The following is a 22,628-nucleotide window of genomic DNA, read 5'->3' as shown; positions in this document are numbered from 1 at the left end:
AACCCCATTTGGGACAGGGACTGTGTGTCCAGTCTGCTTATCTTGTATCTTCCCCCGTGCTTAGTTCAGTGCTTGGCACCTAGTAAGCACTAAATAAATATTATTATTATTGTTATCATCATCATCATCTTCAAAACTTTGGGACAGTTACCTGGTCCTTCAATAAGCTCGTTGTGGTCAGGGAATGTGTCCGTTTATTGTTATATTGTGCTCTCCCAAGTGCTTAGTACAGTGCTCTGCACACAATAAGTGCTCAGTAAATAATAATGACGGCATTTGTTAAGCGCTTACTATGTGGCAAGCACTGTTCTAAGCGCTGGAGTAGATACAGGGTAATCAGGTTGTCCCACGTGGGGCTCACACTTTGAATTCCCATTTTACAAATGAGGTAACTGAGGCCCAGAGAAGTGAAGTGAGTTGCCCAAAGTCACACAGCAGACATGTGGCAAAGGCGGGATTAGAACCCACATCCTCTGACTCCCAAGCCCGGCTTCTTTCCACTAAGCCACGCTGCTTCTCCAATTCAAATATGACTGAATAATAATAATAATGATGGCATTTATTAAGTGCTTACTATGTGCAAAGCACTGTTCTAAGCGCTGGGGAGGGTACAAGGTGATCAGGTTGTCCCACGGGGGGCTCACAGTCTTAATCCCCCATTTTACCGATGAGGTAACTGAGGCACAGAGAAGTTAAGTGACTTGCCCAAATTCAAACAGCTTACAATTGGCAGAGCTGGGATTTGAACCCATGACCTCTGACTCCAAGTAATAATAATAATAATGATGGCATTTGTTAAGCGCTCACTATGTGCAAAGCACTGTTCTAAGCTCTGGTGGGGGATACAAGGTGATCAGTTTGTCCCACGTGGGGCTCACAGTCTTAATCCCCATTTTACAAATGAGGTAACTGAGGCTCAGAGAAGTTAAGTGACTTGCCCAATGTCACACAGCAGACATGTGGTGGAGCCAGGATTCGAACCCATGACCTCTGACTCCAAAGCCCGTGCTCTTTCCACTGAGCCATGCTGCTTCTCATGAATGAACAAATCAATGAATGAAGGATTGTCTGCTTGCTCTCCAGGATTTAAGGATATCGTAAAAGTTGACTGGGAAGAAGGTTCACGCTGTATGCTGAGAGTTTCAGTGATGAATGGACTGGCGAGGCCGTTGTTGGGTAGGGACCGTCTCTCTATGTTGCCGACTTGTACAGCCCAAGCGTTTAGTACAGTGCTCTGCACACAGTAAGCGCTCAATAAATACGACTGAATGAATGAGGTGCCTAATGTAGAGATAATGCCTTACCTTTAAAGACTGACATTAAAATCAAGTATGGATCTGTATATAAGGGTCGTGGGGCCGAGGGTGGGATGAACAAAGGGCACAAATCCAAGTGCGAGGCAGCAGGGAGGGGGACTAGGGAAAATGAGAGCTTAGTCGGAGGAGACCTCTTGTAGATGTGATTTTAATAAGGCTTTGAAGATGGAGAGAGTGGTGGTCTGCTGTATATTAATTCATTCATTCATTCAATCGAATTTATTGAGCACTTACCTGTACTAAGCATTTGGGAAGTACAAGTCAGCAACATATAGAGACGGTCCCTACCCAACAATGAGCTCACAGTCTAGAAGGGGGAGACAGACAACAAAACAAAACACGGAGACAGGTGTCAAAATCGTCAGGAGAAATAGAATTAAAGCTATATGTACATCATTAACAAAATAAATAGAATAGCAAATATGTACAAGTAAAATAGAGTAATAAATCTGTACAAACATATATACAGGTGTGGGGAGGAGAAGGAGGTAGGATGGGGGGGAAGGGGAGAGGGAGAGGAAGGAGGCGGCTCAGTCTGGGGAGCCCTCCTGGAGGAGGTGAGCTCTCAGTAGGGCTTTGAAGGGAGGAAGACAGCTAGCTTGGTGGATGGGCAGAGGGAGGGCATTCCAGGACAGGGGGAGGACGTGGAGTGGGGGTCGACGGCGGGACAAGCGAGAACAAGGCCCAGTGAGGAGGTTAGCGGTGGCAGAGGAGTGGAAGGTGCGGGCTGGGCTGGAGAAGGACAGAAGGGAGGTGAGGTAGGAGGGGGCCAGGGGATGGACAGCCTTGAAGCCGAGAGTGAGGAGTTTTTGCCTGATGCGTAGGTTGAGTGGTAGCCACTGGAGATTTTTGAGGAGGGGAGTAACACGCCCAGAGTGTTTCTGCACAAAGATGATCCCGGCAGCAGAGTGACCTATAGACTGAAGTGGGGAGAGACAGGAGGATGGGAGATCAGAGAGGAGGCTGATACAGTAATCCAGTCGGGATAGGATGACAGATTGAACCAGCAAGGTAGCGGTTTGGATGGAGAGGAAAGGGCAGATATGAAAGGGGAAGGAGTTCTAGGCCAGAGGGAGGATGTGGGTGTGAAAGATGAGATCAAGGTACAGTGAGTAGATTGATGTTAGAGGAAAGAAGTGACCGTGCTGAGTAGTAGGAAATCAGTGAGGTGAGGATTGAATGCTTTAAAGCCAACCCTCTCCCCTTTTCCCCCTCAGAAATAGGGCCTGTTCCAGCTCTCTTTTCCCTAGGCCTAACAAAAGCAAAAACAAAAAAAAAACTTGAAGCTGAGGTCCGTTAGATACCCTGGAGGCCTTGAAAGGTTTTAAGGCAGGATAGGTTCTGGATGGTTATAGGAATTTCATTCATTGTCGGTGGTGTGACTTCGGGCAAGTCACTTAGCTTCTCTGCGCCTCAGTTACCTCATCTGTAAAATGGGGATTAAGACTGTGAGCCCCATGTGGGACAACCTGCCCACCTCGTAACCTCCCCAGCGCTTAGAACAGTGCTTTGCACATAGTAAGTGCTTAATAAATGCCATTATTATTATTATTCATTCAATCGTATTTATTGAGTGCTTACTGTGTGCAGAGCACTGTACTAAGCACTTGGGAAGTACAAGTCGGCAACATATAGAGACGGCCCCTACCCAACAACGGGCTCACCCTTTCCCTTCCACATTACACAAATAACCCTCCAGAATCCAAGTGGAGTAACCACTGCTAGCCCCACTTCCACCATTTTAAAAAGAAAATACTTGAAGCTGAGGTCCGTTAGATACCCTGGAGGCCTTGAAAGATTTTAAGGCAGGATAGGTTCTGGATGGTTATAGGAATTTCATTCATTGTCGGCGGTGTGACTTCGGGCAAGTCACTTAGTAAGGTATTATGGAAAATGCCGTCACTATGTTCAGAACGGCATGTGCAGGCAATACTTAGTCAAATCTGAATTCCAATGGATCTGCTTAAAATTTAAAAAAAAAAACATTTTGGTTCAAACCCTGGCTGACAAGGAACACAGAAGCTTGAAATAATTTAATTTTTTTTGCTTATAATGAATGCTTAATAGTGTCCACAAACACTTCACAAATTACATATTTTCATCTAGGAAAAGAAATGAGGATTTCAGCTGTGAAATTTTTCACCAACCCTCCCCCCATACTTCCACCCTGAACCCTCCGCCCTCTTCTCCTCTATTTCCCCACAAGACTTCCACCCTGAACCCTCCACCCTCTTCTCCTCTATTTCCCGCTCTCCCAACTACCTCCACAGGTACATTCATTCAATGTTGGTGCACCATATGAGGAATGATATAACCAGTTATCCCAATTTTAGCGGAAACATCTCCAAGTTTGTAGGTCCATTTTGCCTCTCACTTTTTAGTGTCCCCAAAAGCCTAAAGACATAACAATATGATGATGATGAGGGGTATGTTTTCCTGATAGTAATAGCTGTGGGGATAAATGCTAATTCCCTCTGCCCGCTGGCTCTCCATCACAGGACTCTCTCTGCTCCTAGCATGCCCTGGGCAACACGGGCTGCCCATTTGGAATTAAGCCAAAGCCGTCTGTTCCCCAGATCTCTTCACCAGATGGCCATGAGACTGATTCCTTTGCCTCTCACATCACCGACCGCTCTCAGGGCCCACGGTGTCCTCTTCTACCTGAACGCCATGATGTCTCCCTGGGATCCCACCCCAACTCTCCTCCACATCTCCAAGGATCCTCCATCCTGACCTTCCCTTCCCCACATCAGCAGGACAGAGAAAAAGCAGCCGTGGCGGCCTGGTCCGCCTCCACGAGATTTTGAGACTACTGTGCGGCTGCGGTTGTGACTCTGGACTTTGAGCTGCAGAGAGACTGAAACTCTGCTCCTTCTGACACAGAATCTTAATGATTTTTCGTCCTTTTGTTGTCTTAGTGTTTTGTTTCATCTCTCATTCATTTAATAATCTCTCATTCATTAATAACACAGTAAGCGCTCAATAAATACGATTGAATGAATGAATAATAGCAATAATAATAATAATGATGGTATTTGTTGAGCACTTACTGTGTGCAAAGCACTGTTCTAAGCACTGGGGAAGTTACAAGGTGATCAGGTTGTCCCACAGGGGGCTCACAGTTTTAATGCCCATTTTACAGATGAGGGAACTGAGGCCCAGAGAAGTTAAGTGACGTGCCCAAAGTCACACAGCTGACAAGTGGCGGAGCCGGGATTTGAACCCATGACCTCTGACTCCAAAGCCCGGGCTCTTTCCACTGAGCCATGCTGCTTCTCCGTATTTATCGTATTCATTGAGCGCTTATTTATTACTTCTTTAGCGTATTTATTTAATTGTATTTATTGAGCGCTTACTGTGTGCGAAGCACTGTACTAAGCGCTTGATGTATCTGCTGCCAGTCCTCTCTACCCATTTTTTATTTTTAGATTGTGATCCCCACCCCCCAGGGGACAGGGACGGTATCCAATTCCCACTTACGTATTTTCTGTGAATTCCAGGCCTGTGGTCTTTCCACTAGGCCATGCTGCTTCCCCTTCACCTCAGGTGAGGGGATCTGTCTCTTAGGGAAGGAGGATCCTGGTGGCAACCTGGCTGCCCTTCATGACCAGACCAGAATGGAAGTCATGGGTCTGCAGATAATAATAATAATAATAATAATAATAATAATAATGGCATTTATTAAGCACTTACTATGTACAAAGCACTGTTCTGCAGATGCCTGGAGCTGTGCAGTCGCTAGGCTACACAGAAACAAAAACTCCTCACTATTGGCTTTAAAGCACTCAATCACCTTGCCCCCTCCTACCTCACCTCACTATTCTCCTATTACAATCCAGCCCACACACTTTGTTCCTCTAACACTAACCTTCTCGCTGTACCTCATTCTCATCTATCTCACTGCCGACCTCTTGTCCACATCCTGCCTCTGGCCTGGAAGGCCCATCCTCCTCATATCCAACAGACAATTACTCTCCCCATCTTCAAAGCCTTACTGAAGACACGTTTCCTCATTCATTCATTCACTCATTCATTCACTCATTCATTCATTCATTCATTCATTCATTCAGCCATATTTATTGAGCACTACTGTGTGCAGAGCACTGTACTAAGCACTTGAGAAGTACAAGCTGGCAACATACAGAGACGGTCCCTATCCAACAACGGGCTCACAGTCTAGAAGGGGGAGACAGACAACAAAATAAAACATGTGGTCAGGTGTCAAGTCATCAGAATAAATAGAAGTAAAGCTAGATGCACATCATTGACAAAATAAATGGAACAGTAAATATGTACAAGTAAAATAAATAGAGTAATAAATCTGTACAAACATACATACAGGTGCTGTGGGGAGGGGAAGGAGGTAGGGCTGGGGGGATGGGGAGGGGGAGAGGAAAAAGGGGGCTCAGTCTGGGAGGGCTTCTCTGACTAAGCCCTCTTTTCTTTTTCTTCAACTCCCTTCTGTGTTGCCTTGACTTGTTCCCTTTATTCATCCCCCTCCCAGGCCCACAGCACCTAAGTAATGTATTTATTTATATTAATGTCTATCTCTGCTTCTAAACTGTAAGCTTGTGAGCAGGGAACATGCCTGTTATATTATACTCTCCCAGGTGCTTAGTACAGTGCTGTGCACACAGTAAGCGCTCAATAAATATGATTGACTGGCTGATTGGACAACCTAGAGCTTGCCAGGACCGGTCTGGTGATCCTGGAGGGAATAAGTCCAGCCAGTCCACCTAAAGTCAGCATCCATACTGCTGCCACCCAAGCAGAAGTTGTGCCCAAGGTGAGCTGTCCCAGATTGGGCTGTGTTTCCTCAAGGCTACTGCATATGCTCCCCTTTCACACCTGGAGAGTTTCCAGTTCTCTACCCATCTGACTAAGGGAGGGAGAGCCAAGCAGAGGCATTCCCATTCCATTCCTAGCTTGGGCAGTGGCTAGCGAGTGGCAGGCAATCTGCTACAAGTCAAAACACCCGTGTCGGGCAGCAGCAACATGGGAGAGAGTCGAGGGTGGAGACTCAAGTTTACTGCGTGGAAGGAGGCAGTGGTAAACCACTTCCCTATTTTTACCAGGAAAACTCTGTGGATATGCTACCAGAACGAATGCAGATAGAGGTGGGGCATTCTGCGAGAGATGCGTACATGACATCTTCTAGACTGTGAGCCCACTTCTAGACTGTGAGCCCACTGTTGGGTAGGGACCGTCTCTATATGTTGCCAACTTGTACTGCCCAAGCGCTTAGTACAGTGCTCTGCACACAGTAAGCGCTCCATAAATACGATTGATTGATGACATCGCTGTGGATTGGAGAAGACTCAACAGTATAAGATAAGACCGCATGAGAGTAAGGGGCAAGGCAACCGACTGCCCGGAATGGACCCTTCAACTTGTGAATGGGAGTTTACAATGCCGCCGAAAGGTGTATTTCCAGCCAGTCAGTCAACAGTAGACTTCTAGACTGTGAGCCCGCTGTTGAGTAGGGACCGTCTCTATATGTTCCCAACTTGTCCTTCCCAAGCGGTTAGTACAGTGCTCTGCACACAGTAAGCGCTCAATAAATACGATTGAATGAATGAATGAATGAACAGTATTTATTGAGTACTTTGTTCAGAGCACTATACTATATGCTTGAAAAAGAAGCAGTGTGGCCTAGTGGAAAGAGCACAGGCCTGGGAATCACAAGGACCTCGTTCTAATACTGGCTCTGCTGCTGGTCTGTGTAAAATTTGGGGTAAGCACTTCCCACACCTCAGTCATTTCATCTATAAGAGCCCCATGTTGGACATGGACTGCGTCCAACCTGATTAATTTGTATCTACCTCGGCACTTGGTACACTTCCTGACATATAGTAAGCCCTTAAAATGCTATTAAAAATGTATATTAAAAAAAAAGAGTTGAATAGAACCACAGTGGAAATGCCCAGCACTGGCCCCCAGGGGCTAGTTACCCCTCAGGGACAAAGGCAGTGACAGCTACTACTTCTAGCGCTGCTGCAGCTGAAGGAATTCTACCTCCCACTCCCCTTCATGTTTTGTTTCATTGTCTGTCTCCCCCTTCTAGACTGTAAGCCCGTTGTTTGTTAGGGATCGTCTCTATATGTTGCCGACTTGTACTTCCCAAGCACTTAGTGCAGTGCTCTGCACACAGTAAGTGCTCAATAAATACTATTGAATGAATGAATGAATGAATGAATGGTGACTCTCACCTTTGACCCTGAACAGAATCCAAAGAGCAGGATCATCCCACCTAATGTAGGAAACCTGGTCACTCCAGCCTGGCCCCAGGGAATAATAATAATAATAATGGTATTTGTTAAGCGCTTGCTATGATGTGCAGAGCACTGTTCTAAGCGCTGTGGGGGGATACAAGGTGATAAAGTTGTCCCACATGGGGCTCACAGTCTTCATCCCCATTTAACAGATGAGGCAACTGAGGCTCAGAGAAGTTAAGTGGCTTGCCCAAGGTCACACAGCAGACATGTGGCGGAGTTGGGAATCGAACCCATGACCTCTAACTCCAAAGCCCAGGCTCTTTCCACTGAGCCATGCTGCTTCTCTGCCCACTTGCACCGCACAAATGACCCTATCACCACCACTGGAAACATTACCTCCAAGAAATGGGCCCAAGGAAAGTGCTGAATGCAGACAGACAGACAGATAAACTGAGGTCCAGCCTAGCCTGGAGTAACTTGAGGACTTGAGGACACTTCACTCCTCTAATGCTAACCTTCTCCATGTGGTTCCATCCCATCTCTCTCACCACCAAACTTTCACCCACGTACTTCCTCTGGCCTGGAATGTCCTCCCTCCTCAAATCCCACAGGCAATTACTCTCTCCCCCTTCAAAGCCTTACTGAAGGCCCATCTCCTCCAAGAAGACTTCCCTGACTAAACCCCACTTTCCTCTCCTCCCAATCCTTTCTGCGTTGCCCTGACTTGTTCCTTTTTATTCATCCCCCCTCCCAGTCCCACAGCACTTATGCACATATCTGTAATTTATTTATATTAATGTCTGTCTTCCTTGCAGACATTTGGTCTATTGTACTGTACTGTCCCAAGTGCTTAGCACACTGCTCTGCTCACAGTAAGCGCTTAATAAATATGAATGAATGAATGAATACTTAGCCATGGGTTGCAGCTGCCCCCACTGGCCCTGTCTCTCTTCCTGCTCAAAGGAGATGAGGAGAGGGGCCAACCCCAAGCAGAGAAACTTCCTCTAAATTCAATCAATCATATTTAGTAAGTGTTTACTAAGTGCAGAGTACTGTACTAGGCCCTCGGGAGGGTACGATATAACAGAGTTGGTAGACACATTTCCTGTCCACAGTGAGCTTTTGATCTGTGGGGGGAGACAGACACAAATATAAATAAATTACAGATACCTACGTAAGTTCTGAGGGGCCGAGAGAGGGGTGAAAAAAGGGGGCAAATTCAAGTGCAAGGGTGATGCAGAAGGAAATGGGAGAAGAGGAAATTAGGACTTAATCAAGGAAGGTTCCCTGGAGCAGATGTGCCTTCAATAAGGCATTGAAGGTGGGAGAATGATCGTCAGCCGGATAGTCAGTCGGTCACTCAGTGGATCCTTTTTATAGTAATAATTGTGGTATTTATGAAGTGCTAAACTTGTGCCAAGCACTGCTCTATCTACTACATCATTCTGCATTTAATGAGTGCTTACTGTGTGCAGAGCACTGTACTAAGCACTTGGAGAGTACCATTCACCCCTCACATCCAAGCTGTCACCAAAACCTGCCGGTCTCTGCTCTGGAACATTGCCAAGATCCGCCCTTTCCTCTCCATCCAAACCGCTACCCTGCTCATTCAAGCTCTCATCCTCTCCTGTCTGGACTACTGTATCAGCCTCCTCTCCGATCTCCCATCCTCTTGTCTCTCCCCACTTCAGTCCATACTTCACGCCGCTGCCCGGCTACCAATCAACCTATGCATCAGGCAGAAACTCCTCACCCTGGGCTTCAAAGCTGTCCATCCCCTCGCCCCCTCCTACCTCACCTCCCTTCTCTCCTTCTCCAGCCCAGCCCGCACCCTCCGCTCCTCTGCCGCTAATCTCCTCACCGTGCCTTGTTCTCACCTGTCCTGCCGTCGACCCCCGGCCCACATCATTCCCCGGGCCTGGAATGCCCTCCCTCTGCCCATCCGCCGAGCTAGCTGTCTTCCTCCCTTCAAGGCCCTACTGAGAGCTCACCTCCTCCAGGAGGCCTTCCCAGACTGAGCCCCCTCCTTCCTCTCCCCCTCCTCCCCCTCTCCATCCCCCCGCCTTACCTCCTTCCCTTCCCCACAGCACCTGTGTATATGTATATATGTTTGTATGTATTTATTACTCTATTTATTTATTTTATTTGTACATATTTATTCTATTTATTTTGTTAATATGTTTTGTTTTGTTCTCTGTCTCCCCCTTCTAGACTGTGAGCCCACTGTTGGGTAGGGACCGTCTCTACGTGTTGCCAACTTGTACTTCCCAAGCGCTTAGTACAATGCTCTGCACACAGTAAGCACTCAATAAATACGATTGATTGATTGATTGATATAACAGTCAACAGACACATTCCCTGGCCACAGTAAGCTTACAGTCTAGAGGAGCAAAGGATACCATTTCCTCAGGGAAGCGTAGAGATGGAGATGTTGCTGCTGTCATGGGTGTGTTCTATGAGACTGAGGTCCTAAATTCTTTGTGAGGTCCTAAATTCTTTCAGGCTGAAGAAACGTAGCCTAATGGGGCCTGGGGGTCAAAGGACCTGGGTTCTAATCCCAGCTCCACCACTTGTCTACTGTGTGACTTTGGACAAGTCACTTCACTTCTCTGTGCCTCAGTTACCTCATCTGTAAAATGGGGATTAAGCCAGTGAGTCCTATGTGGGACAGGGACTGTCAGTAGGTCAACTGTAGTCAATTGTATTTATTGAGTGCTTACTATGTGCAGAGCACTGTACTGAGAGCTAGGGAGAGTACAATACAACAATATAAGGGTCACACTCCCTGCCCACAATGATCTTATGGTCTAGAGGAGGTCCAACCCAATTATCTTGTAATAATAATAATAATAATGACATTTATTAAGAGCTTACTTTGTGCAAAGCACTGTTCTAAGCTCTGGGGAGGTTACAAGGTGATCAGCTTGTCCCATGGGAGGCTCACAGTCTTCATCCTCATTTTACAGATGAGATAAATGAGGCACAGAGAATCAATCAATCAATCGTATTTATTGAGTGCTTACTGTGTGCAGAGCACTCTACTAAGCGCTTGGGAAGTACAAGTTGGCAACATATAGAGACAGTCCCTACCCTTGCCCAAAGTCACACAGCTGACACTTGGCGGAGCTGGGATTTGAACCCATGACCTCTGACTCCAAAGCCTGGGCTCTTTCCACTGAGCCATGCCGCTTGTACCTACCCCAGTGATTAGAACGGTGTCTGGCGCATAGTAAGCGCTTAACAGATACCATTAAAAAAATCCCCAAACGTCTGACTATTTGTGTTTCCTGCCCCGGTCTTGAATATGCAACACTGTGGGTGGAATGAGGATCTGCAGCCCATCACATCCAGGATGGGACTGCCGGGAGGATCCGGGCCCCCATCCATCATTAGCACACTTCGCTTCCATGTCTTGGAAATTCCTGGGGGAAATGAGGTGGGGTTTTATGACCACCGGCCACCTCAGCAAAACCCACGAAGGTTTGGAAGTGCTGACTGACCGCCTTAGCCACTTTATCTCCCCAAAGTCTGAATCCTTTTGCCATTCCAGTGTGCAGGGGGCTGGGAGGGGAAATCCCGGGGCCCAGCCTGGTGACGAATTCCTCCCAGGAAGGGAGTCCAGCGAAAGTGAGAGATGGCCCAGGAGCTGTTCCTTTCCCCCAACAAATAGCTTTCGATAACCCCGGGGCCAAGTCTTAGGCTCCATCGTGCCAAAAATGTGCCGAGCCCCGGACAGGGATTCCGCTTGCCTTTCCAGGGCCTGACTTTGGCAGCCCAGTGAGCTGAGTTCAAGCACAACCTCTTCCATTATCACATGAAAGCTCTCCACCCTGTCCTGGGCTTGACATTTCTCCTGCCCGAGAAACAGAGCTGCTGCTCTGCTGCTGAACTGGCACCATTGTTGCCTGTTGCTGCTGTCCATCAGCCAGTCAGTAGTATTTACTGAGCGCTTACCATGTGCAGAGCACTGTACTAAGCCCTTGGGAGAATGCAGTATTACAATAAACGGACACATTCCCCGCCCACAATAAGCTTAGAGTCTAGAGGACGAACTTACTGCTGCTTAGGCCGTCATTGCTGCTATTTACCCCGGCGCTTAGGACAAGGCACAGTAGGTCAATATGTTTATGACCTAATTCATTCTGAAGATGCTTTGATCCTAAGCAAAGAGGCTTCAAGTGAATGCAAATTGTACTATTGGTGTAGTAAATAGTGGTCAGCAAGCTGTGTGAGTCTGGGCAAGTCACTTACCATCTCTGTGCCTCAGTTCCCTCATCTGTAAAATGGGGATTAAAACTGTGAGCCCCCAGTGGGACAACCTGATCACCTTGTAACCTCCCCAGTGCTTAGAACAGTGCTTTGCACATAGTAAGAGCTTAAAAAATGCCATTATTATTATTATTATTATTATCTCCTCCAAGAGGCCTTCCCAGAGTAAGCCCCACTTTCAGTGCTTCGCACATAGTAAGTGCTTAACAAATACCATTATTATTATTATTTCCTCATCTCCCACTCCCTTCTGCTTCACCCTGATTTTCTCCCTTTACTCTCCCCACATCCCCCACAGCCCCACAGCATTCATTCATTCATTCAATCGTATTTATTGAGCGCTTACTGTGTGCAGAGCACTGTACCAAGTGCTTGGGAAGTATAAGGTGGCAACATATGGAGACGGTCCCTACCCAACAGTGGGCTCACAGTCTAGAAGGGGGAGACAGACAACAAAACAAAACGCATTAACAAAATAAAATAAATAGAATGAATATGAACAAGTAAAATAAATAGAGTAATAAATATGTACAAACATATATACATGGATTTGAAGCCGTGACCTCTGACTCCAGAGCCCGGGCTCTTTCCACATATATATATGCATTTGAACCCATGACCTTTGGCTCCAAAGCCCAAGCACTTATGTATTTATCTGTCATTCCCCTGGGACACGGGAAGAGAAACCGCTTTCTTCCGCCGTCGCCACTGCCGTTGGGCTACTGCTGTCACGGCTGCTATTGCCGCTGCTGTTGCTGCTATTTTGTTGTTTGTACTTCCCAAGGGTGCCAGACCCATGGCTTTCCCCTCCCCTCCCACCACACAAGGACGACTCTATGAACTAGGTCATGGGTTCAAATCCATGTATATATGGGGAAAGAGCCCAGGCTTTGGAGTCAGAGGTCATGGCTTCAAATCCATATATATATATGTGGAAAGAGCCCGGGCTTTGGAGTCAGAGGTCATGGCTTCAAATACTTGTACATGTGTATATATGTGGAAAGAGCCCGGGCTTTGGAGTCAGAGGTCATGGGTTCAAATCCACGTATATATGTGGAAAGAGCACGGTACTTCCCATCAGGAGACAGGGTATGGAGGTGAACAATTAAAGGGCCATAGTGATCAGTCGATGAATGAATCATGGTATTTATTGAGTCTGCAGAGCACTTAGAAGAATATGGTACGTGGTATCTGAAACCATCAGATGGGTATGCCTTGTTTTGAACCCAGAGACCCATCCCATTCCTCAGTTCTTGGGAGGGCCAAGATGGAGCACGCCGTGTCCTCTATTCATTTTTAGCCTTTGCTCTTGGCATTTCGTCCCTCAAACACTCCGCTGGTCACCCGGACAGTATCCAAAATCGAATCCCCAGCAGCATGTGGGCGGCACATGCCTCTTCTAACTGATGCCCTGACATCTCCAAGAAAACAGTTTTGTTTTGGGAGTGCTGTCACAGCTCTCCCTCTCTTGGGATCAAACCCCATTTACCAACCCGCTGAGCTCTCGTGGCACATTCCTGAAGATCCTGTGGATTTATTTTGGAAGCCGACCTAGGTTTTCACATATTCACGCTGTCGAGCTAAGCGTGACCACTTCCACCCTGACACCGAGACCCCCACCCCACACAAACACACACTGCAGCCTCTGTGATAATTCCCGCCTGGGGTCATTTGTTGGCTGTTGCTTGTTGTATGACATTTATTAAGCGCTTACTATGCGCAAAGCACTGTTCTAAGCACTGGGGAGGTTACAAGGTGATCAGGTTGTCCCACGGGGGGCTGAAAGTCTTAATCCCCATTTTCCAGATGAGGGAACTGAGGCACAGAGAAGTGAAGTGACTTGTCCAAAGTCCCACAGCAGACAAGCGGCGGAGCTGGGATTTGAAACCATGACCTCTGACTCCAAAGTCCGTGCTCTTTCCACTGAGCCATGCTTCTTCTCTTTTCTCTGCTTCATTTGTTATCAGAGCTCTGATTTCTAACCAGGCAATGACAGACACTACTTGGACTCAATCTGTACTCCTTTTTCATCCCTGAGAAGGAGTCTTCTCCTCTCTCACCTCTCTCCATCCTATCTTCTTTCTCTACTCCTTAGTCCCCCTTCCTTCCTCCCTAAACCTGCTGCCAATATCCCTTCCCTCCGTAATTCCCTTTCCTGTCAGCCCTCTGCCTCCACTGAATTTGAGCTCAGAGTTCTTAATTATTATACTTACCTCATGTAAGACACTGTACTAAACGCCAGGGTAGATACAAGATATCCCTGTCCCAAATGGTCACATGGCAGGCGGGTGGCAGAGCTGGGATTTGAACCCAGGTCCCCGGACTCCCAGACTAGTGGTCTTTCCAAGAGACAATGCTGCCTTACTCTTCACCTCACTGCACATCCCTCCACAGGACACTGCCTCCTTCATTCATTCAGTCGTATTTATTGAGCGCTTACTGTGTGCAGAGCACTGTACTAAGCGCTTGGGAAGTTCGAGTCGGCAACACATAGAGACGGTCCCTACCCGACAGCGGGCTCACAGTCGAGAAGGGGGAGACAGACAACAAAACAAAACATATTGACAAAATAAAATAAATAGAATATATATGTACAAGTAAAATAAATAGAGTAATAAATATGTACAAACATATATACATATTTAGTCTCTCAAAGGGCTCTGTTTGGCTTGGTTCTCTGCTTCCTCTTTCCTCATGTGAACAACCGCCCTGTGTCCTGCCTGTGTCTTCTCCCCCTCATCCCCCTCTCCATCCCCCTCATCTTACCTCCTTCCCTTCCCCACAGCACCTGTATATATGGATATATGTTTGTACATATTTATTACTCTATTTATTTTACTTGTACATATCTATTCTATTTATTTTATTTTGTTAGTATGTTTGGTTTTGTTCTCTGTCTCCCCCTTTTAGACTGTGAGCCCACTGTTGGGTAGGGACTGTCTCTATATGTTGCCAGCTTGTACTTCCCAAGCGCTTAGTACAGTGCTCTGCACACAGTAAGCGCTCAATAAATATGATTGATTGATTGATTGATTGATTGCCAGGTTGGAACTCCTTCTAGGCCTCTGCGTCTCCACGGGACTTTTCAGTGACCCTACTGCCCTGATCTCTGACCCCTCCACCCACAGAGTCAGGATTAATAATAATGATGGTATTTGTAAAGCGCTTACCATGTGCAAAGCACCGTTCTAAGCACTGGGGGGTATACAAGGTGATCAGGTTGTCCCATGGGGGGGCTCACAGTCTTCATCCCCATTTTACAGATGAGGGAACCGAGGCCCAGAGAAGTGAAGTGACTTGCCCAAAGTCACACAGCTGATAAGTGGCAGAGCCGGGATTAGAACCCGTGACCTCGGACTCCCAAGCCCGGGCTCTTTCCACTGAGCCACGCAGCTCCTCTAACTCTCAGGTCTGTAGTCTTTCCACTAGTTCACGGTACTTCCCATCATGAGAGATGCTTCTTCTGTTGGGAGAAGCAGCATGAACTAGTGGAAAGAGCACAGTCCTGGGAGCTGGAAGGACCTGGGTTCCAATCCCAGCTCCGCCACTTGTCTGCTGTGTGACCTTGGATAAGTCACCTAACTTCCTTGTTTCTCAGTTACCTCATCTGTAAAATGGGGATTAAGACCGTGAGCTCCAAGGGGTCATGGACTGTGTTCAGCCCAACTATCCAGTACCTACCCCAGAACTTAATACAGTGGCTGACACATAGTCCATGCTTAACCATTTCAAAAAAATAAACCTCAAAAAACTCTCCTGGTCTCTGGTTCAGCCAGTCCCTCTAGCGCTTAGTGCTCCCTCTCATGTAATTTATTTATTTGTATTAATGTCTGTCTCCCTGTCTACACTGTAAGCTCTCTGTGGACAGGGAATGTGTCTGTTTATTCATTCATGTATTCAATCGTATTTATTGAGCACTTACTGCGTGCAGAGCACTGTACTAAGTGCTTGGGAAGTACAAGTCAGCAACCTATAGAGACGGTCCCTACCCAACAAAGGGCTCACAGTCTAGAAGAGGGAGTTGTTATAGTGTTCATTCACTCATTCAATCGAATTTATTGAGCACTTACTGTGTGCTGTACTAAGCGCTCGGGAAGTACAAGTCGGCAACATATAGAGACGGTCCCTACCCAACAACAGGCTCACAGTCTAGAAGGGGGAGTTGTTATAGTGTTCATTCATTCATTCAATCGAATTTATTGAGTGCTTACTGTGTGCAGAGCACTGTACTAAGCGCTTGGGAAGTACAAGTCGGCAACCTATAGAGACGGTCCCTACCCAACAACAGGCGCACAGTCTAGATGGGGGAGTTGCTATAGTGTTGTCTCTCAAGCATGCAGTACAGTGCTCTGCACTCAATAAGCGCTCAATAAATACAATTGAATGACTGAATGAATGGAGTGAATGAACAGAGATTGCTCTGTGACTTTGGGCAAGTGACTTAACTTCTCTGTGCCTCAGTTACCTCATCTGTAAAATGGGGATTAAGACTGTGAGCCCCCCATGGGACAACCTGATCACCTTGTAACCTCCCCAGTGCTTAGAACAGTGCCTTGCACATAGTAAGCGCTTAATAAATTCCATCATTATTATTATTATTATTATTCTCTATGTCTCAGTTATCTCATCTGTAAAATGGGGATTAAGACTGTGAGCCCTCCATGGGACAACCTGATCACCTTGTAACCTCCCCAGCGCTTAGAACAGTGCTTTGCACTTAGCAAATGCATAACAAATACCATTATTATTATTATTATTATAATTATTATTATTATTATTTCTCCTTCTTGGGGCTTCTTCCATAGGAGCGGAGGTCAAAAATACTGGAAAGGGACCCCTCAGCCCTCAGGGCTGAGACTTGGCCTCCATGGCAGGGACCCTCACCCTCCTCCCACTTCCAGCACTCCTCCCCTCTAAATAAACAAATGATAAGCAGCGTGGCTCTGTGGAAAGAGCCAGGGCTTTGGAGTCAGAGGTCACGGGTTCAAATCCCGACTCTGCCAATTGTCAGCTGTGTGACTTTGGGCAAGTCACTTCACTTCTCTGGGCCTCAGTTACCTCATCTGTAAAATGGGGATTAAGACTGTGAGCCCCCCCGTGGGACAACCTGATCACCTTGTAACTCCCCCAGCCTCTAGAACAGTGCTTTGCACATAGTAAGCGCTTAATAAACACCATCATTATTATTATTATTATTATAACTCCCCAAATGCCAGTAAATAAATACTCAATAAATGCCACTGATTGATCAATCGATTGATTAGCCTTTTAGTCTTTTAGACTGTGAGCCCACTCTTTTAGACTGTGAGCCCGCTGTTGGGTAGGGACCGTCTCTATATGTTGCCAACTTGTACTTCCCAAGCGCTTAGTCCAGTGCCCTGCACACAGTAAGCGCTCAATGAATACGATTGATTGATTAGCCTGGCACCGTGACCAAAAAACACTCACCCACGGTCTGGTTTGGGAGAAAAGTTTTGGAATCTAGGAAGGCCTTTTGAAACAGGCCCGGTCAGGGATAAAGGGAAGCTGGATGAGCAGAGGACAATCTAAATCCCAGTGGGAACCGGAAAGTGGAATTGTGTCCGTTGGCCACAGGCCGTTGCCATGGGAGACTTGTGGCGGAATCATCTCTCGGGGACCTAGCAGCCAACTGGACATCTTATGCTGTAATTTCCCTTTGTCCCAGCCCTAGGTTGCATAAGAATAAGATTCATTGCCCTTTTTTTATGGCATTTGTTAATTACTTACTATGTGCCGGGCACTGAACTAAGCACTGGGGTAGATTACCAAACAATCAGGTTGGACAGAGTCTCTGCCCCACATGGGGCTCACAGTTTTAATCACCATTTTATAGATGAGGGAACTGAGGCACAGAGAATAATAATAATGATGATGGCGTTTATTAAGCGCTTACTGTTCTAAGCACTGGGGAGGTTACAAGGTGATCAGGTTGTCCCATGGGGGGCTCACAGTCTTAATCCCCATTTTACATATGAGGGAGCTGAGGCACAGAGAATAATAATAATAATGATGGTGTTTATTAAGCGCTTACTATGTGCAAGGCACTGTTCAAAGCACTGGGGAGGTTACAAGGTGATCATGTGGTCCCATGGGGGGCTCACAGTCTTAATCCCCATTTTACATATGAGGGAGCTGAGGCACAGAGAATAATAATAATAATGATGGTGTTTATTAAGCGCTTACTATGTGCAAGGCACTGTTCAAAGCACTGGGGAGGTTACAAGGTGATCAGGTTGTTCCATGGGGGGCTCACAGTCTTAATCCCCATTTTACAGATGAGGGAATTGAGACAGAGAGAATAATAGTAATAATGATGGAATTTATTAAGCACTTACTATGTGCAAGGCACTGTTCTAAGCACTGGGGAGGTTACAAGGTGATCAGGTTGTCCCATGGGGGGCTCACAGTCTTAATCCCCATTTTACATATGAGGGAACTGAGGCATAGAGAATAATAATGATGATGATGGCATTTATTAAGCGCTTACTATGTGCAAGGCACTGTTCTAAGTGCTGGGGAGGTTACAAGGTGATCAGGTTGTCCCATGGGGGTCTCACAGTCTTAATCCCCATTTTACAGATGAGGGAACTGAGGCATAGAGAAGTGAAGTGACTTGCCCAAGATCACCCAGAGAAGCAGCATGGCTCAGTGGAACCAGCATGGGCTTTAGAGTCGGAGGTCATGGGTTCAAATCCCGGCTCCGCCACTTGTCAGCTGTGTGACCTTGGGCAAGTCACCTAACTTCTCTGTGCCTCAGTTCCCTCATCTGTAAAATAGGGATTAAGACTGTGAGCCCCCGATGGGACAACCTTATCACCTTGTAACCTCCCCAGTGCTTAGAACAGTGCTTTGCACATAGTAAGCGCTTAATAAATGCCAGCATTATTATTATTATTATTGTCATCTGTGTGACCTTGGGCAAGTCACCTAACTTCTCTGTGCCTCAGTTCCCTCATCTGTAAAATGAGGATTAAGACTGTGAGCCCCCCCATGGGACAACCTTATTGCCTTGTAACCTCCCCAGTGCTTAGAACAGTGCTTTGCATATAGTAAGTGCTTAATAAATACCATTATTATTATATTATTACAGCAGACAAGTGGCGAATCCGGGATTCAAACCCAGGTCCACCTGACTCCCAGTCCCAGGATCTATTCATTCATTCATTCAATCATATTTATTGAGTGCTTACTGTGTGCAGAGCACTGTACTAAGTGCTTGGGAAGTACAAGTTGGCAACATAAAGGCTCTATCCGCCAGGCCACAGGTCTGGGCCGAGCCTGATACCTGGCCCTGCAGTGAGCCTTGGCGGAAACGTTCAAAGGCTAGAAAAGTGGTAGTGTCCACTACAGTGGCCACGGATAGCACTGAAGACACCCCAGACACTTCTTTGTCAATCCCCGCCTTCACACATACAACAGGCACGCAATGCACTAAGTGACATACGAACATCATGCTAAGTAATGTGCCTTTTAGAACGTGAGGCTACGTCTGCAAGGGGTTATTGTGGAGACGCTACAAGGTGTTTAGGATGTCTCTGGTTACACCTTCTACCCTCTCTATTAGCTCAGAATCACTGCGTTTGTTTTCCAGATCCCTGGGAAAATCAATCAGTCAATCAATCGTATTTATTGAGCACTTACTGTATGCAGAGCACTGTACTAAGCGCTTGGGAAGTACAAGTTGGCAACATATAGAGACGGTCCCTACCCAACAGTGGGCTCACAGTTGGCGGAGACGGAGAACAAAACTAAACAAATTAGTATCGCTTCCACGCTGGCAAACTCCTCAGTCTCTGGAGGGAGGCTGGTCCCTGAAAATTCAAATGTCAGGCCACAACTAGATTGTAAGATCGCTGTGGGAAGGAAACATGTCTACTAATTCTGTTGTACTGTACTTTTCCAATCACTTAGTACGGAGCTTTAAAACACAGAAGCGCTTAATAAATGCCATTGATTGATTGATTATTAAGCTCTAAGTGCTTCACTTTTTATGTTCCTCTTCCTGTTATGTGTTTTATGTCCTCATCTTTGGTCCTCCCTTTTCTGCTGCTAAAGATCTCACCCCTGGATGTCCTGCCCCCCCTCACTCTGGAACTCCTTCACCCCAACTCCCATCAATCAATCAATCGATGGTATTTATTAAGCACTTCTTGTGTGTGGAGCACTGTACTAAGCACTTATTAAACACTATACTAGGCCCATGGTTGATTTATGTAGGAGTCACTCAGGGGAGCGTCACTAAACAAGGGGATTTTCCCTAGCTGGAAAAACGGCATGCTTCCACGTCATCCTGAACGACCAGAATTCATAGGTAAAAGACAAAATAAAGTGCACATGCAAAATGGATAAACTGTGGCATCTGAGTACATTCTATAGTCACAGTTTGGACGGTGCCAATTTTCTCCCGCCAGTTCCAGGCTCCAAGATCAACAGTACTGAGGAATTTGACTCCCCTCTCCTTCTCCAACCCCCGGATCCTCCCACCTACCACCATCCTTCAGTCAAGCGCAGCGTGGCCGAGTGGAAAGAGCCTGGGCCCTGGCAGTCAAAGGACCTGGGTTTTAATCCCAGCTCTGCTGTGTGACCTTGAGCAAGTCACTTCACTTCTCTGGGCCTCCGTTTCCTCATCTGCAAAATGGGGATTCAATACCTGCTCTCTCTCCTACTTAGACTGTGAACCCCACGAGGGACCTGATGATCTTGTATCTCCCCCAGTGCTTAGTACAGTGGTTGGCTCATAGTAAGTGCTTAACAAATACCACAGTGATTAATATCACTACCTGGAAGTCATCATCATCATCAATCGTATTTATTGAGCGCTTACTGTGTGCAGAGCACTGTACTAAGCGCTTGGGAAGTACAAATTGGCAACATATAGAGACAGTCCCTGCCCAACAGTGGGCAGTCTTGGGATTTATTTTTAGAAGGAAGGAAGACCAGGGCTAGGCGATATGGGGATCAACAGGCAGATCCCTTCTTCCTCCCCCCCTCGTCCCCCTCTCCATCCTCCCGTCTTACCTCCTTCCCTTCCCCACAGCACCTGTATATATGTATATATGTTTGTACATATTTATTTATTTTACTTGTACATATCTATTCTATTTATTTTATTTTGTTAATATGTTTGGTTTTGTTCTCTGTCTCCCCCTTCTAGACTGTTAGCCCACTGTTGGGTAGGGACTGTCTCTATATGTTGCCAACTTGTACTTCCCAGGCGCTTAGTCCAGTGCTCTGCACACAGTAAGCGCTCAATAAATACGATTGATTGATTGATCCCTGAAGCCTCTGGGTTCTGGCTTTGGCTAGCTGTGCCTTGGGGGCAAGTTCAGGGGGATGGATCCCTGGGGGAAAATGAGACCCCGCTTATCTGAGACCCCCTGGGACTTCTGCCAGACTTTAAAACCCAGGAGATGAAAATTCCTCCAAGAGGGTAAGGCCCGCCCAAACCTCCCCCTGTGTGGTTTTGGCAACGTGACTAAAATGAGAAAGAGGGGAGGAAAGCAAAACAAAATTCAGGCAAGGAAATTCTACCTTGAACCCATTCCCGGAAGTTTAATAATTTGGTTAAACAACAAAAAAACACAACTCAGCCATGACCCAAAATATGAATGGGCTAAATTCAGAGATCTGGATGCCACGACATTTAGTAATAATAATAATGGCATTTATTAAGCGCTTACTATGTGCAAAGCACTGTTCTAAGCGCTGGGGAGCTTACAAGGTGATCAGGTTGTCCCACGGGGGGCTCACAGTCTAAAAGGGGGAAACAGAGAACAAAATCAAACATACTAACAAAATAAAATAAGTAGACTAGATATGTACAAGTAAAATAAATAAATAAATAGAGTAATAAATATGTACAAACATATATACATATATACAGGATGAATGAATGAACCAGGAGCTTCCTGGATCTTAATAGTGTCTGTTTTGGGGGGATTTTATAATAATAATGATGGCATTTGTTAAGCGTTTACTATGTGCAAAGCACTATTCTAAGTGCAGGGGAGGATACAAGGTGATAATAATAATGATGGCATTTATTAAGTGCTTACTATGTGCAAAGCACTGTTCTAAGCGCTGGGGAGGTTACATGGTGATCAGGTTGTCCCATAGCTGGGCACACAGTCTACATCACCATTTTACAGATGAGGTCACTGAGGCACAGAGAAGTGATTTGCCCAAAGTCACACAGCTGGCAATTGGTAGAGCCGTTATTTGAACCCATGACCTCTGACTCCAAAGCCCAGGTTTTTTCCACTGATGATCACATTGTCCCATGTGGGGCTCACAGTCTTAATCCCCATTTTACAGATGAGGGAACTGAGGCTCAGAGAAGTGAAGTGACTTGCCCAAGGTCACATAGCAGACATGTGGGGGAGCCGGGATTAAAACCCCTAACCCCCAAGCCTGGACTCTTTCCACTGAGCGACGCTGCTAGTTAAGTGCTTACTGTGTGCCACTTAGCACTGGGATAGATAGGAGATTATCAGTCCCTGTCCCACATGGGGCTCACAGTTTTAGCCCCCATTTTACAGATGAGGTAACTGAGGTGCATAGAAGTTAAGTGACTTGGTCCAAGGTCTCACAGCAAACAAGTGGTGGAGCCAAGATTAGAACCCAGATCCTTCTGACTCCCAGCACCTTGCTCTAAAAAGGCCACAGAGAGGGGGTCCTCGAACCTTAGAAAATCTGCGACGCAGCATGGCTTGGTGGCTAGAGCACGAATCAGAAGGTCGTGGGTTCTAATCCCTGCTCTGCCACTAGTCTGCTGTGTGACCTTGGGCAAGTCACTTCACTTCTCTGT

The sequence above is a fragment of the Tachyglossus aculeatus genome, chromosome 1, assembly GCF_015852505.1.
Source record: "Tachyglossus aculeatus isolate mTacAcu1 chromosome 1, mTacAcu1.pri, whole genome shotgun sequence".
Lineage (NCBI taxonomy): Eukaryota > Metazoa > Chordata > Mammalia > Monotremata > Tachyglossidae > Tachyglossus > Tachyglossus aculeatus.
Note: the sequence above shows the minus strand (reverse complement) of the source record.